Here is a 12,434-nt window from a genome sequence, read left to right as displayed (position 1 = left end):
CAAATCATTTGCTATTGGCCAGGGGTTCTCAAACGTCATTGCACCGCAACCCCCTTCTGACAACAAAAATTACTTCATGACCTCAGGAGGGGGGACCAAAGCCTGAGCCCACCCGAAACCCGGGGGGCGGGGGGTCAAAGCCCAAGCTTCCCCTGGGCAGGGAAGGGGTCAAAGCTGAAACCCAAAGGCTTCAGCCTAGCCAGGGGGCCTGTAACCTGAGCCCCACCACCCAAAAGGGCTGAATCCCTTCTGCTTGGGCTTTGGCCCCGAGCCCCTGCAGGTCTAAGCCAGCCCTGGCGACCCCATTAAAATGGGGTCACGACCCACAGTTTGAGAACCACTGCTGTAGGCAATTTTGGACTTGTCATATCTCAGATAGCCTTCTTTCAAGGTTTATGTTTTAGTGTTTCAACTAGCGCTTTAGAAGTCTTTATATAGATGTTCTGCTTTCTGGATATAACAGTTTTTCTAAGAGTCTTTTAAATAAGTGATTGAAAATGGATTTCTTTGCTGGTGACACCTGGATGGTGGGGAACGTTTCGTTATTACAATACACAGATTCTGTCTTTGCCCTGGACTCCAGAGGAAGAAAGACAAAACACCAGGAATGACGTTTAACTAAGCTGCAGCTTTATTAAGTAACACATCTGGGGACTATCTATCAATAAATTATCCAGAGCAGGTCATCCTTTCTATTGTAATCTGTTCTACCTGGTAGGGGTTGCCACCTCCTCCTCACCCCATAAACCTGATTCCAGCACTGTTGCTGAGACCCCACTTTTCTCTCTTGTCTGAAAGTTAAGGAGTGGGGAAGAGGTGGTTGTCTCCATGCTGTACCAGTCATTAGGAACACCAAACCCAAATCTCTATTTTTAAGGAGTTGCCTTCTCCTAATCCAGTTCCAGTGTATCAAGGAATCATATTCACTATTGAATGACTATGTCCACTGAGAGGTGCCAACAATTTTTATTCCTGCTGAAAGACTCTTCTTTCAGTCTTGACACTTCTTCAAGGTATTGTGGGGCAGGCAAATTTAAGTCCCTAAGTCAAGGTCAGACCACTGGACCCTTTCATGCCGGTTGCTTTTCATGTGTATTGAAAAGCAACTGGCCTATAAACTACTACTACTAATGAAATGTACTATATTAAGTTGAGGGAAAGTGTCAGAAACCAGAGATCCATGATAGGCTTAGCTTTATAGAATGGCATGATTAATAGCATAAAACTAAATAGCTAGTTCATCTGTAATAAATTGAGTGGTATTTGAAACACTAATGAGAATAAAGAAACAACATGAGTCTTAAAGAAGTATTATTGGCAGAATTTTGTATTCAACCTGGAAATATACAAGCTAATAAATCAAACGAAAAAGAACCGAAAACAGATATTTAATGGGAAAGACAAACCTGGAAAAAGGTAATGTGGAAAAGGAAGTAGTGCTAGTAGAGGACAGCAAATTAGGTATGATATTACATTTCAGTATGGTTGCAAAAGAGAAATTTTGATTGGCATACTGAAATGTGCTGCTTCACAAATACAGCATAGTCCTTTGCACAGTACTGAAGATTCTGTACCTCAGACTTGAACCTAGATCGGAAACAGAAATTGGAGCTTTAATTCAAATGATCTGTCAGGTACTTCCTGCATTACTGTTAAACATAGATGACAGTTGACCTGAAAGAAAAGATAAAGATTAAGAAGAATATTAATGTACTGAAATGTCTGACACAAATACAAGAAATTTAGATTCTGAGGAAGAAATAATTGAAGTGTTCACTAAATGATAGTGATTAACACTACTTTGTGACAGACAAAGTGTTAAATAACTTTATAGATAGGCATAGTGCAAACCCCTTATGTAGAAATGTTCTAAGTGTTAGGCACATGGTTAGAGATAAAAACTATAAATGTCTACATATAAATGAGAGCTGCTTGAAAGCAAAAATGTGTCAACTTGAATATCTGACAGGACAAGAGGATCTTGATGTTACAGATATCACTAAAACATGGTGGAATGACAAATATCAATGGGATACTCTAATACCTGGCTGAAGAAATGACATGTTAAGTCAGAAATAATAGGGAGGAGTAGTATAGCCTAAAGATTCTATGGAATCTATTAGATACAAATTCTACATAGTGAGGTCCAGACAGCTGAATTGGTATGGATTGCAAACTATAAGAATGCATTGTCCAGCTATACCGAAGGAGGACAAGAGATATTTGATATGGTTTTAATCAGGCTGCAACTTTATTATTAGATGTCTGGGACTACCCAGCAGATTAGGACCATAACAGTCCCCCTTTTCCCCCCTCCTTGTAGGAGGGTTAAGGTGGGCCATAAGAAAGGGGAGTTGGCTCCCTGCTGTACCAGTCATAGGAGCCCAGAAACCCACCCTGTTCTGCTCCTTTAACCAACACCTTTTAAGTCCTTTACCAAGCCATTTATTCGGTCATTGTATACCTTTGATATGGAGTATCTGCACTGGACATCCACCCCACATTTAGATAAGGAATTATGACATCGTAGCCTAACTCCCTTCCCTACTCACCATAACAAAGCCCTCCTTGAACCTGCTGTGGGGCAGGCGAAACACCCCTTACCCCCCCCCCCCCCCCGCCCCACTCCACCTAGGCCAATGAGGCAGAGGGGAAAATTATTTCCCAGACCCCTAGAAAGGAGTGGCTAGCATGATGTCTCCCCCTCCCCCCCCCCCATTAAAGGTGTGGTGTGGTCAAACATACTAGTAGACTTATGCTGTTGTACTGCAGGTCAGTAAAATATATATTGAGTACACAATGTTGAGAGAAATCAAAGAGGCAACAAAGTGTCATAAAACAGAAATAATTGGGGACTTGAGCTCCCCACAGATGATTTGAAATTTGTCTCATAGATTCATAGATTCTAGGACTGGAAGGGACCTCGAGAGGTCATCGAGTCCAGTCCCCTGCCCGCATGGCAGGACCAAATACTGTCTGGACCATCCCTGATAGACATTTATCTAACCTACTCTTAAATATCTCCAGAGATGGAGATTCCACAACCTCCCTAGGCAATTTATTCCAGTGTTTAACCACCCTGACAGTTAGGAACTTTTTCCTAATGTCCAACCTAGACCTCCCTTGCTGCAGTTTAAGCCCATTGCTTCTTGTTCTATCCTCAGAGGCTAAGGTGAACAAGTTTTCTCCCTCCTCCTTATGACACCCTTTTAGATACCTGAAAACTGCTATCATGTCCCCTCTCAGTCTTCTCTTTTCCAAACTAAACAAACCCAATTCTTTCAGCCTTCCTTCATAGGTCATGTTCTCAAGACCTTTAATCATTCTTGTTGCTCTTCTCTGGACCCTTTCCAATTTCTCCACATCTTTCTTGAAATGCGGTGCCCAGAACTGGACACAATACTCCAGCTGAGGCCTAACCAGAGCAGAGTAGAGCGGAAGAATGACTTCTCGTGTCTTGCTCACAACACACCTGTTAATACATCCCAGAATCACGTTTGCTTTTTTTTGCAACAGCATCACACTGTTGACTCATATTTAGCTTGTGGTCCACTATAACCCCTAGATCCCTTTCTGCCGTACTCCTTCCTAGACAGTCTCTTCCCATTCTGTATGTGTGAAACTGATTTTTTCTTCCTAAGTGGAGCACTTTGCGTTTGTCTTTCTTAAACTTCATCCTGTTTAACTCAGACCATTTCTCCAATTTGTCCAGATCATTTTGAATTATGACCCTGTCCTCCAAAGCAGTTGCAATCACTCCCAGTTTGGTATCATCCGCAAACTTAATAATCGTACTTTCTATACCAATATCTAAGTCGTTAATGAAGATATTGAACAGAGCCGGTCCCAAAACAGACCCCTGCGGAACCCCACTCGTTATGCCTTTCCAGCAGGATTGGGAACCATTAATAACAACTCTCTGAGTACGGTTATCCAGCCAGTTATGCACCCACCTTATAGTAGCCCCATCTAAATTGTATTTGCCTAGTTTGTCGATAAGAATATCGTGCGAGACCGTATCAAATGCCTTACTAAAGTCTAGGTATACCACATCCACAGCTTCTCCCTTATCCACGAGACTCGTTATCCTATCGAAGAAATCTATCAGATTGGTTTGACATGATTTGTTCTTTACAAATCCATGCTGGCTGTTCCCTATCACCTTACCACCTTCCAAGTGTTTGCAGATGATTTCCTTAATTACTTGCTCCATTATCTTCCCTGGCACAGAAGTTAAACTAACTGGCCTGTAGTTTCCTGGGTTGTTTTTATTTCCCTTTTTATAGATGGGCACTATATTTGCCCTTTTCCAGTCTTCTGGAATCTCTCCCGTCTCCCATGATTTTCCAAAGATAATAGCTAGAGGCTCAGATACCTCCTCTATTAGCTCCTTGAGTATTCTAGGATGCATTTCATCAGGCCCTGGTGACTTGCAGGCATCTAACTTTTCTAAGTGATTTTTAACTTGTTCTTTTTTTATTTTATCTGCTAAACCTACCCCCTTCCCATTAGCATTCACTAGGTTAGGCATTCCTTCAGACTTCTCGGTGAAGACCGAAACAAAGAAGTCATTAAGCATCTCTGCCATTTCCAAGTTTCCTGTTACTGTTTCTCCCTCTTCACTAAGCAGTGGGCCTACTCTGTCTTTGGTCTTCCTCTTGCTTCTAATGTATTGATAAAAAGTCTTCTTGTTCCCCTTTATTCCCGTAGCTAGTTTGAGCTCATTTTGTGCCTTTGCCTTTCTAATCTTGCCCCTGCATTCCTGTGTTGTTTGCCTATATTCATCCTTTGTAATCTGTCCTAGTTTCCATTTTTTATATGACTCCTTTTTATTTTTTAGATCATGCAAGATCTCGTGGTTAAGCCAAGGTGGTCTTTTGCCACATTTTCTATCTTTCCTAACCAGCGGAATAGCTTGCTTTTGGGCCCTTAATAGTGTCCCTTTGAAAAACTGCCAACTCTCCTCGATTGTTTTTTCTCAATGTGATATGGTTTAAAGAAGCAATTTCTTGACACTTTCATTACTACTTGGGACTGCTTATTCTAAATCATACAAGAGGAGAAGCTGTTCTCATCTTACTCCTAAATAACATTCAGAATTTAGTCCAAGAAGTATCTCTAGTTGGGCTACTAAGTATTAGTCACCACAATATATAATTAATTTCAACATTCTTAAGAGATGAAAGGTACCAAAACCTAGCATGGTAACACAAAACTTCAGAAGAGGGGCCTTAAAAAGAACCCCCAAAAACAAAAAGAGGAAGCTAGTCAAAAGCAAAGAAATTAAAATTTTAATATTTGACATAGTTGATACTTTTAAAGATAAAACTGGCCTTAAAGTACAACTACACTGCACATTTATTTCGGCAATGTGTAGTGTACATATACTTGTATTCATTCTAGCACGTATGTAAATAGTAGGGCTGTCAATTAATCGCCGTTAACTCATGTGATTAACTCAAAAATTAATTGCTATTAATCGCAGTTTTAATCGCACTGTTAAACAATAGAATACCAATTGAAATTTATTAAATGTTAGATGTTTTTCTACATTTTCATATATATTGTATTCTGTGTTGTAATTAAAATCAGTGTATATTTTTATTACAAATATTTGTACTGTAAAAGTGATAAAGGAAATAGTATTTTTCAATTCACCTCATACAAATACTATAGTGCAATCTTTTCGTCATGAAAGTGCAGCTTACCAATGTAGATTTTTCCATAACCGCACTCAAAAACAAAACAATGTAAAACTTCAGACCCTACAGGTCCACTCAGTCCTACTTCTTGTTCAGACAATCGCTAAGACAAACAAGTTTGTTTACATTTACAGGAGATAATGCTGCGCTCTTTTGTAGCCGGCATAGCAAGGTATTTACGTGCCAGATATGCTAAACATTCATATACCCCTTCATGCTTCCGCCACCATTCCAGAGGACATGCTTCCACGCTGATGACGCTCTTTTAAAAAAAAATGTTTTAATTAAATTTGTGATTGAACTCCTTGGGGGAGAATTGTATGTCCCCTTCTCTGTTTTACCCACATTCTGCCATATATTTTATGTTATAACAGTCCCAGATGATGACCCAGCGCATATTGTTAATTTTAAGATCACTTTCACTGCAGTTTTGACAAAACACAAAGAAGGTATCAATGCGAGATTTCTAAAGATAGCTACAGCACTCGACCCAAGCTTTAAGAATCTGAAGTGCCTTCCAAAATCTGAGAGGGATGAGGAGTAGCGCACGCTTTCAGAAGTCTTAAAAGAGCAACACTCTAATGCGGAAACTACAGGACCCGAACCACCAAAAAAGAAAATCAACCTTCTGCTGGTGGCATCTGACTCAGATAACTTAAATCTGTCACAACGTGTTCATTTTAATTATTAATTTGCCTGAGGCGTTAGGTGATTAGGCTGAGGCCGCAGGATTGTTAGGGGAGGAAATGAAGGAGCACACCAAGTGATTAAATTTTAAAGCTTTATTGATAAAATAACAGCGGTGAGTGCAGGGTGCTTTCCACATTATTTAAAGGAAGGAAGAAAGCGTTAGTGCCCCGAGCCCTAACCCACTTTCATACTCTCACACGCACAACCCAAAGCTGGCCAAGCCTGAGTGTAACGTAAGAAGAAGAGGGGGAAGGGTAGACGAGAGTTCTGTCCTGTGCACAGGCCATCTAGGGTTTGCTGTTGATTTTTAACTTGCTTTAGTATTTGGGAGGGTTTTTAAGCCCTGGGTTCTTCCGGGGGTGTTTTTGTTTAGGGACCTTTGTTTTTTGTGCTTTTGTACCAGTCTGAACCGGCCTTCTGTAGTTTTTTTTAAAGTTTTTAAAACACAGCAGCTTTAGGGTTGCGAGGCTGTTGTTACTTAACTTGCTGGCCTTTGTGATTTTTTTTTGTTTTGTTTTGCACCCTCCCCCCCCCGGTCTGTTTGTTTTTCTTTTTTACAGGCTTTTGGCTGTTTGGCAGCCGGGAGCTTGTTTGTGTGTGCGTTGGCCTTGAGTTCCAGTTTTGCTTCTTATTTTTGAGCCTAGCTGAATTATTGAGTTAACCCGTTTCTTTTTTTCTTTCTTTCCCTCCCCGCTTTGGCCTTTTGCAGCCTGCAAAGGAATTTTTTACTTTACACTTACACCTTTAACCCTTTAAAAAAAATTTAGTGTGTTTACAAGCATTAGCAATATACAATGCTGGTGCCTACCCAGGGGACCCCATGGGGGGCAATTTTACTGTGACTGTGATATTTCCCCCCTTGACCCTGAATCAACATTAGGTTTCCACCAGTCCTCCGACACTGTGGCCAGTGTTAGCATTGGCCTCCTACACATACAGCAATATAGCAAGAATAAACTTATTAGGGCAACAATCTGTGCATATACAAGCCAGTTGTGGCTTTTGGCTTTATTAGTAACTTAGCATAACACATTTTTTTGTTGACAAAAATGCCCCATCCGGAGGGCTGTGGCAAAGGCAGCTTTTTTTAAATTGAATGTGTGCTGCAACACTGTAAAGGAGGAGGCATCTGTTTGAAATATGGCGAGTTGCTTTTGGACGTGCGTTAATGGGAGAAACACATGGGGCGTAATTTATGCAAAATTAAACACAATATAGTTAGAAATATTAATTATACTTTGCATAACCATGGGCTAATGCACCGAAAAATTTTGTGCTTGAGAGTGCAACAGCAAATTCAGGGGCCGCACTGCTCTGGACTGTTGTCGAGCCGAACCTGTCATCAGCATGGATGAATGTCCCCTGGAATGTTGGTTGAAGCATGAAGGGACCTCTTAATCTTCAGCGCATCTGGCACATAAATATCTTACGACACCGACCACAACAGTGTCACGCGAACACCGTTTTCACTTTCAGGTGACGTAAACAAGAACCGGGCAGTATCATCTCCTGCAAATGTAAACAAATTTGTTTGTCTGAGCGAGTGGCTTAACAAGAAGTAAGACTGAGTGGACTTGCAGACTCTAAAATTTTACATAGTTTTATTTTTGAATGCAGTTTTTTTGGTACATAATTCTACATTTTTAAGTTAAACTTTCATGATAAAGAGATTGCATTACAGTACTTGAATTAGGTGAATTGAAAAATACTATTTCTCTTGTTTTTTTACAGTGCAAATACTTGTAGTCAAAAATTAGTATAAAGTGAGCACTGTACACATTTATTCTGTGTTGTAATTGAAATCAAAATATTTGAAAATGTAGAAAACATCCAAAAATATTTAAACGGTTTTTCTATTATTATTTAACAGTGCGATTCATCGTGCGATTAATTTTTTTCGTCGCTTGACAGCCCTAGTAAATAGCAATGTAGCCAGTGAGGCACGGTTAGATGAGTAAAGACAATGCCAGAAAGGTATGGGCATGTATGCAATTATGTACCCTACATAGCTCTTGACTCACCCAAGTTATGTCTCCCATTGTCTCCCCACTGCTGGAGCCTTTCCATGCTGCAGGAAAAGTCGTGAATTTTTGCTAACGAGGAAGATGCACTATATCTGTACACATTTATTCAAGCAATTATATAGTCTGACATACATGTATTCAGATTCTTATTTTTTATGTTTTTTATTGTGTTAGAAAATGGTGAATGACACATTTCTTATTTATTAGATGGTTAAGTTTTTATTTGGGAATTGTATGAAACTGCATTTGGATGGAAACTGGAATTCAATTAAAATGCACCAAGACAGTATTTAAACATTGTATTTATAAGTTAAATACCTTAAATTTCTAGGATAAAAGAAGTTTATTAAAATATGCTTTGTATTTAAAACTAACTGATTTATCTAACACAGGAAGTATTCATTGTAGTTAGTGAACTGAACTGATTGGTTTCTAGTCACTGAGTCTTTTAAGATTTAGGAATTGGTAGATTTCATCCTCTCTCAGCCCATTTTTCTTACTTTAACAACTCCCAACCAGTTTCTAAATTTGAAATGAACTACTTGAATAAACTGAAATGAAAATATTTGAAGAGTCATAGATTGCAAAGCCAGAAGGGATCATTCCGACATCCTGTATAATAGAGGCCATAGAACTTCCCCAAAATAATTTCTAGAGCATGGATCTTAGAAAAACACCCAACCTTGATTAAAAATTGCCAGTGATGGAGAATCCACCATAACACTTGGTAAATTGTTCCAATGGTTAATTACCTTCCCTGTTCAAAATGTACACCTTATTTCCAGTCTGAATTTTTCTAGCTTCAACTTCCAGCCACAGGCTCACGTTATACCTCTTTCTGCCAGATTGAAAAATCCATTTTCAAATATTTGTCCCCATGTTTAACCTTCTCTTTGTTAAACTAAATAGATTGAGTTCCTTGAGTCTATTACCATAAGGCATGTGTTCTAATCCTGTAATCATTTGTGTGGCTCTTCTCTGAACACTCTCCAATTTATCAACATCCTTCTTGAATTGTGGGCACAAGAACTGGACACCATATTCCAGAAGCTGTCATACCAGTGTCAAATACAGAGGTAAAATAACCTTGGATAAGCTGTATGTAATAATTTGGGAAGTCTATGCTATTGTTTTGCTATCGGACAGGGTAGTAAGAGAAGGTATTATCAATCTCCGTGCCAACCATTATATTTAGGCTTCAGCCAAATAGCTGATACAGGATGGGTTAAATCATTCCCAAGTTGAGACAATAGCTCTGCTGCCATATTAAGTTAGCTTGCTCAAATTATTAGTGGCTAGGTAATAGCCCATCTCTTCCCACCTAACAGCGTTACAATGAAATATTCCAATACAATTCACGATGACACAGCTTGTTACATTTACTATTCCAATGACAAATTGAGGTAAAAATAACATGTTTTATCAGGATTAAACACACTATTCCTAACCCATGAAATATATGCATGTGTAATCGTTTAGACAGCAAAGTGATTAATTTTAGGGCTGTTTTAGGTATTTATGGAATGATTCTGTAGCGTCATTCTCAAATTCTGTGGTTCTCTGTATACATACTCCTTCACATGCATTCACTCACTCACTCACTACCAGTCATCTACTGGAGCTAAAAACAAGCACAAGACTGCTGAGGTAGAGGCATCCATCCAGTAATAAAAACTGGGAAACAAAGCAAACCCCAGAAGTTTCTTTCTCATGTAGATTAGTTGTTGCAACTTTTGGGGTTTAATTCAGCTTCAGGAAGCTGGTATGTGGTTGAAAAGATTAGCAAGCACTCTTATTGCTCCAATGTTTAACTTGCAGACTGGCTAGAGGTTACTTGTTGGCAGATGTTGAATCTTAGGTGTTGCTAGTTGCTGGATTCCTAGCCAGAGAGGAGGTGGGGGAAGCACGGCTCTGTTGGTCAGGAATGGTAGCATTGTACTGACAGAGGCCAGCAAGCCATTATACACAAGCAAGCCATTGTTTGAAGCCAGCAGTAAGGCTTTTTTCTTTTTGTTCAGTTTTTGAAGATAGTAGCCTGGCTGGTTTCCCCCCTTTGGAACTCCTCTTAATAGCTTCTTGACAGATCAGAATAGGAAATACTGCCATCACAAAATGGAGTATGATTAGGTCACCTTTATGCATACTTCCTCTGGAAAAAGGCTAATGTAGTGTCCATCTTTAAAAAAGGGAAGAAGGAGGATCCGGGGAACTATAGGCCAGTCAGCCTCACATCAGTCCCTGGAAAAATCATGGAGCAGGTCCTCAAGGAATCAATTCTGAAGCACTTAGAGGAGAGAAAAGTGATCAGGAACAGTCAGCATGGATTCACCAAGGGCAAGTCATGCCTGACTAACCTAATTGCCTTCTATGAGGAGATAACTGGGTCTATGCATGAGGGGAAAGCAGTGGATGTGTTATTCCTTGACTTAAGCAAAGCTTTTGATACGGTCTCCCACAGTATTCTTGCCAGCATGTTAAAGAAGTATGGGCTGGATGAATGGACTGTAAGGTGGATAGAAAGCTGGCTAGATTGTCGGGCTCAACGGGTAGTGATCAACGGCTCCATGTCTAGTTGGCAGCCGGTTTCAAGCGGAGTGCCCCAAGGGTTGGTCCTGGGACCGGTTTTGTTCAATATCTTCATTAATGATCTGGAGGATGGCGTGGACTGCACTCTCAGCAAGTTTGCAGATGACACTAAACTGGGAGGAGTGGTAGATACACTGGAGGGTAGGGATAGGATACAGAGGGACCTAGACAAATTAGAGGATTGGGCCAAAAGAAACCTGATGAGGTTCAACAAGGACAAGTGCAGAGTCCTGCACTTAGGATGGAAGAATCCCATTCACTGTTACAGAGTAAGGACCGAATGGCAGCAGTTCTGCAGAAAAGGACCTAGGGGTTACAGTGGACGAGAAGCTGGATATGAGTCAACAGTGTGCCCTTGTTACCAAGAAGGCTAACGGCATTTGGGGCTGTATAAGTAGGGGCTTTGCCAGCAGATCGAGGGACGTGATCATTCCCCTCTATTCGACATTGGTGAGGCCTCACCTGGAGTACTGTGTCCAGTTTGGGGCCCCACACAAAAAAAGAAGGATGTGGAAAAATTGGAAAGAGTCCAGCGGAGGGCAACAAAAATGATCAGGGGGCTGGAGTACATGACTTATGAGGAGAGGCTGAGGAAACTGGGATTGTTTAGTCTCCAGAAGAGAAGAATGAGGGGGGATTTGATAGCTGCTTTCAACTACCTGAAAGGGGGTTCCAAAGAGGATGGCTTTAGACTGTTCTCAGTGGTACCAGCTGACAGAACAAGGAGTAATGGTCTCAAGTTGCAGTGTGGGGGGTTTAGGTTGGATATTAGGAAAAACTTTTTCACTAGAAGGGTGGTGAAGTACTGGAATGGGTTACCTAGGGAGGTGGTGGAATCTCCTTCCTTAGAGGTTTTTAAGGTCAGGCTTGACAAAGCCGTGGCTGGGATGATTTAGTTGGGGATTGGTCCTGCTTTGAGCAGGGGGTTGGACTAGATGACCTCCTGAGGTCCCTTCCAACCCTGATATTTTATGATTCTATGATTCATTCCAGAGACTTCAGGCTTGGAAAATGCAGAGATTTAAAAATATACCCAGCTAGTCAGTTCCCTAAGTATTTTGAGACATTTAGAGGAATGGGTCAATCCACAGGCATTATCTCAACCATCCTTCAATTTAAAAATTGATCATCAAAATGTTGTAACTGAAATAATTGGACAACACGAATCATACATTCATTCATACATGGGCATAGGGAGATAGTTTGTTTAACAAACAGGTGGTTATAACTTCCCTAAATATTTTAGTACTCAGCAGCTCAACTTTGAACAGCATTTGTTAACACACAAAATCTAAGTTGAAAGGTTAGACTTGAACTTAGAGTAAATGACTTCTGAAACCATAATTTTTGTGTTCAGTTTTTATATGCAGGTCTAGCTGCCTTGCATGTAAAATTAGATAATAGTACTAGCCCTACCTCACATTGGTCTTGT

The 12,434-nt window shown here is 40.3% G+C and overlaps 1 protein-coding gene across 1 annotated transcript in view; it reads left to right on the top strand.

Moving 5' to 3' along the window:
- LOC112113274 (protein diaphanous homolog 3-like) overlaps nt 1-12,434 on the top strand; it is a 470,784-nt gene that overhangs the window by 242,002 nt on the left and 216,348 nt on the right. The window lies entirely within an intron of this gene.

The sequence above is a fragment of the Terrapene carolina genome, unplaced genomic scaffold (genome assembly GCF_002925995.2).
Source record: "Terrapene carolina triunguis isolate 2854851 unplaced genomic scaffold, T_m_triunguis-2.0 Scaffold18, whole genome shotgun sequence".
Lineage (NCBI taxonomy): Eukaryota > Metazoa > Chordata > Testudines > Emydidae > Terrapene > Terrapene triunguis.
Note: the sequence above shows the minus strand (reverse complement) of the source record. Positions and strands in the feature narration are given on the sequence as shown.